This window comes from Corylus avellana, chromosome ca10 (assembly GCF_901000735.1).
Source record: "Corylus avellana chromosome ca10, CavTom2PMs-1.0".
NCBI lineage: Eukaryota > Viridiplantae > Streptophyta > Magnoliopsida > Fagales > Betulaceae > Corylus > Corylus avellana.
The window spans coordinates 8,620,463-8,625,635 of record NC_081550.1 but is presented as its reverse complement, the minus strand read 5'-3'; positions in this window follow the sequence as shown (position 1 = coordinate 8,625,635).

The following is a 5,173-nucleotide window of genomic DNA, read 5'->3' as shown; positions in this document are numbered from 1 at the left end:
TTTCTCTTTCCATGAGGATCTCAAAAATAAGTTGTTTTTGTAAATAAAGTAAACCATGAGTTATGGTTTCTTCTCTAATATTAGCAATATAGCAACTAGCTTCAAATTGATGAGACACCCTTTCATAAATGAATTTTGATAGGGTTGTCTTCCCAATTCCACCCATCCCATGAATCCCCAAAAAGAGAACATCATCCAACCCTATACAAAGTTTGCTCATAATTTCCTCCGCACGGGATTCTATTCCAACAAGACCCTTGGAAACATTTGAGAAGTTAACCAATCCTCTAAATATCGTTCTACTAATTTCTTCAACAACTTTTGATTCGTGAGTACTGTAGAAAAGATAGGACATCAGTATAACCATAGATCGAGAGACATATGTTTAATCATGTACAATGGTTAGCTTCATTTAACAAATAAATGAGAATTCTTAATTTATAATGTATCACCATAATTAAGATTTAATTTGCTTGGACGGTCTAATAAAGAATCGTGTTTTTTTTTTTCACTTGACTATAAAAAGTTTGCAATGTCACATTTCCATTGGGTTTTTTTGTTAATTCCTAATGAAGAATGCCAAAATACCCAAAATACACATTTTTATAGTAAAATAAAAAAAAATAAGTTGATGCCAGCTAGGCTAACCAATGGCCAAGCTGTGGGTTCTATTTTTTTTTTTTTAAGAAATATTAAATACAGGATTATAAGGGACATTTCACATATATTCCGTCTAATTTAACCCTAAATTTAGAGAATTTCACATATACTAAATTGAGAATTTTCAAAATTTAGAGAAATGATTGCAAATGCATTGAAAGTTTAGGAGGTTAAATGAAGTCTCCCCTTAAATTATTTGTATGCTTCTTGTATTCCCTTTTTCGAAGTCTTTCTTTTCTTTTATCTTCACAATAAGAAAAAGATATCACAAATAGACCAATTAAATACATTTACTAGATATAATCTGCTTTTTTTAATCAAAGCAATTCTGCACCAACTGTAAATTTGTGAGACAATGATATATAGAGGATAAAAAGACTATTCATTGTAAACAAATCGTAAGGATTGGTGTAAATGATCATCATGGTTGTATGTATGGTTAATTGGAAATGGCAATAGCATTTTAATCCAAAATTTATGGTTTTCAACTCCCCCAAATATTGTTTATTAGTAAGATGTAATTTGATCATGTCACAACTTTGATGTGATTCTTGATTTGTTATGAGTATTGTCTAAATTTTTTATTCTAAATTTCTTTATCATGATAATTTATTTTAGCGACATCATTATATATCTAAATTATTTTTATTTTTTATTCTTTAGGTCTTTATTGCTTGTGGTACTTTTTCTACAAAATCTGTGAGATTTTATAATGATGATCATATGATGATGCCAATAATATATGATTTAGCTAGACACAAAAGAAAAAGAAGAAGAAACAAAAAAAGGAAATAAAGATGCTTCTGTCACTACAAAAATACACACCGAAAGAATTGGAAAAGACTAATTTAATGTTACCTATCATGTACATGATATCCGGAGATATTGCCCACTTCTGTCAAAGCAGCTCTCCACATTTGCATCTCGTCGATGTCAATATTGGGATCTTTTTCTTTTTCATGCCTACCAAAAGCTTCTGCAAAAGTTCCCTTCTGTTTTCGTACATGGGAAGGATCCACGTGGTAGAAAATAGGCAAAACTATCAGCCCCGTGTCTCTCATGCATTCGACGATCTTGGCAAGTTCAATGAGGCACCATTTAGAGGAAGCATAGTTTGGAGAGATAACAGCAATCGCATACATGGATTCTTGTATTGATTTTAAGAGCTCCTCACAAACATATTTTCCTCGCTCGAGCTTTTCATCGTCTCTAAACACGATAATGCCTTTTCGAATCAAAGCAGCATATAAATGGTCTGTAAAACTCTTACGAGTGTCTTCGCCATAGAAACTGAGGAAAACATCGTATCTCCGTGGAGGTGTTGAAGAAGAAGAAGACGAAGAGACAATTTGAGTACTTGTGGACGCCATCGATGATCGGAGACTTAGAAGATTGTTTAATAATGGAATGTTAGTAATTTGCAGATTTGGAGAATAGGCTTGATCAGTTTCTCTTAACAAGGCTCTGGGTATTGTTATATGCAAGGCTTTCCGCGTTGTAAAAAAGCGATCAACACGAGGAAATTAGTTGGAGGTTACAATTAAGAAATAAAAAGAAAGTTGCGTTCGCATTGCTTTTGACCTTTTATGTATGTAGTTGGTCTGCTTTTCTCAAAGAAAGCTTCTTTCTTTGCAGAGATGCTTCATTGCCACCGATCGATTTCATAGTGGGTGAGTTTTTTTATTAGAGGAGAGAGAATTATATGCATTTTTTTTTTTTTAGTATTTGTTATGAATTGTTAAATTCCAGTACTAAAAAACCCAATTCTAGCTTGATCTCCACTTCCAGCTTGATTACCTGTCTTAGAATATATTCCAAAATATATTTTTATATTTTTTGTATTTTGCCTGACTGATTTATATTTTCTTGTATACCTTGATTTTATTCTGTAATAAATTTTGTTTCATTTCTATTTTAACTAATGACATTATTTTAACCATAAATATAACTTTTTTGTACACAGTTTGACACACAAAATTACAAAATTCTATTCAAATTTTCTGATCCTTTCTGCACAATTTATAAATTACAGAAACTAATTCTAACTGACGACAAAATGAACTTGTACATGTGTCTACACTCTACAAGCCCTACTACTCTAATTTCAACATTGATAACCATATGATTAAAATTAGTAAATTTATGTGAGACCCATATGAATGCACAAATCCACTCACAAATCCACTTCGAGCTTGATTACCTGTCTTATTAGAATATATATATATATTGTATTTGCTTGACTGATTTATACTTTCTTGTATAGGTCCATTTTGTTATGTAATATTGTTCATTAATTACTTAATTGTATTTTTTATTTTAACTGGCATTATTTAGCTATAAATATACATTTTTTGTACACAGTTTGACACAAAAAATACAAAATTCTATTCAAATTTTCTAATCCTTTCTGCACAATTTATAAATTACAGAAACTAAATCTAACTGACGACAAAATGAACTTGTACATGTGTCTACAACCCCTACTACTCTAATTCTATATTGATAGTTTGATACCAGATATGAACGAATGCTTCTTTTTTGGTGCATCCAGTTCTCTTCTTTCTTTATTTTTTTTTAGCTAGATTTCCCTCTAGCGTCCACGAAAGTAGAAGGAAATGTCGTGGAAAGTTACAACTGATAACACGCCATGTTTTCTGGCTTTTCCATTCAACACGGCTTTAAGTCTCTTTTGGAGTCAAAAAGCAGAGTAATTAAAAATAGTGCAAGAATCAAAGAAGAAACACGAGCTTTGCATCATTAATGCTTTTTACAGCAATTCAAAGCTTATATTTTTAAAAACTTTACTTGTGGGTTACGAAATTGAATGGGTCCCATTGCAAATTGGTCTAATCTGATTAATTGTTGATATTCTAGGCTGCTGTGACTGCAGTTTCTCCATTCTTGCCTGGAACAAGTCAGGTGTACATAGAAAATAGTAGTCAGTCATTAAAGCAAAATGCAAACAACTAAAACCAAACAATAAGTTAAAATATTAAACTGACCTACAATTTTTGCGCATTATTGTTATCTAAAGTAATGTTAAAAGTTTTTTTTGTATTTTTTTAAAAATAATGTGGTTCTTAAAATTATTATTAGACTTATACTTGATCATTATTAAATTTTAATGAAATAATAATTTTAAGAGTCACATTAATTTTTTAAGGACACAAGAGGGACTTATGAAATTACTATGCATCTAAGGGTGCAACTAAGCTCATAGTAGATGTTAGGACAATTTTCCCGTTCACACGGACAGAACTAGGATTTTTTTTTTTTTTTTTTTGTGTGGTGTCTGAACTTTTACACACGCATTAATTTGCCAAAAAAGTTATCTAATAATCGAAGTATATATTCAAGATTTTAATATAATGGCATGACAAATACATAATAATATAAACTAATGGAAAAATAAACTATGCAAAATTAATAAGGTCTAAGAAAAATGAGCAACTTTTTAGGAATTAGCGTTATCTTAAGGAGTTTCTTAGAAACAAACCAAACACAATCAGTGTTAGTTGAATGCTTGAAAAAAAAAAAAAAAACTGAATTTGGAGAAGAAATGAAAGAACACAATAAAAAAGAAGTTATCTAATTTGTTAGTTTTTGTGTTGGCTTAATTCAGTTCCAAAATGCAGATGCTATTATTTATAGGCTCAAACACTGATATATAATGCTCAGAATCCAATCTCCACCGTTCATAATGTAGATTCATGTGTTATGAACGTCCCTGCAAAATTTCAGCTCAATCGGACCACAAACGCCCATCGATCGGAGCTGTTGATCAAGATTGGACAGGCCGGGTCCGGACCGCAATTCCCCGGGTCCGGACCTCATTTCCAGAAACTAAAATCTTGCTCCGCAAAGCCGTGTCCGGACCGCCCATTAACATGTCCGGACACCCCGTAAGTTTTAGGCCCAAAAACGTGATTTTAAGTGGGTTAGGTCTAGGGTTTTGTCGGGGGTATATATACATCATTATAGAAGAGAGAAGTACGAATTTTTACCCCCAGAGAGTTCGTCGGAGGTTGTGCTAAGAGAGATCATATGTGGTGAGCGTTAAATTGAATCTCTTAGAATTTTAGTTATTCCTTTGATAAATCTATGGTTGAGAAGTTTATCAGAAGGGTCCAGTAAAAAAGAATCACATTGAAGAAGATTGAGAGCTAGGAGACGAGTTGTAGACTTGTCGATCTTACAAAGCCAAGGTCTTGCAAGGGGTTGTAAGGGTTCCTAGTGTCTGTAATCTCTGGATAATCTTTTGATAGTGATTTCCTGGGTTTTGCTGCCCTGGAGAGGTTTTACTTTTAGATCGGTTTCTAAAAGGTTTCCTCTTCGTAACCAAAATATCTGTGTCTGCCTCTTTATTGCTTTATATATTTTGGGTGATTGAATTGTTTATTGCTTCATAATATTAATTCCGCATAAATTGTGATAAACAAGTTTTTGGAGTCGGCATAGCGTTTTTCATAATTTTTTTTTTTAAAAAAAAATTAAAGGTGTTGTATTTTAATTA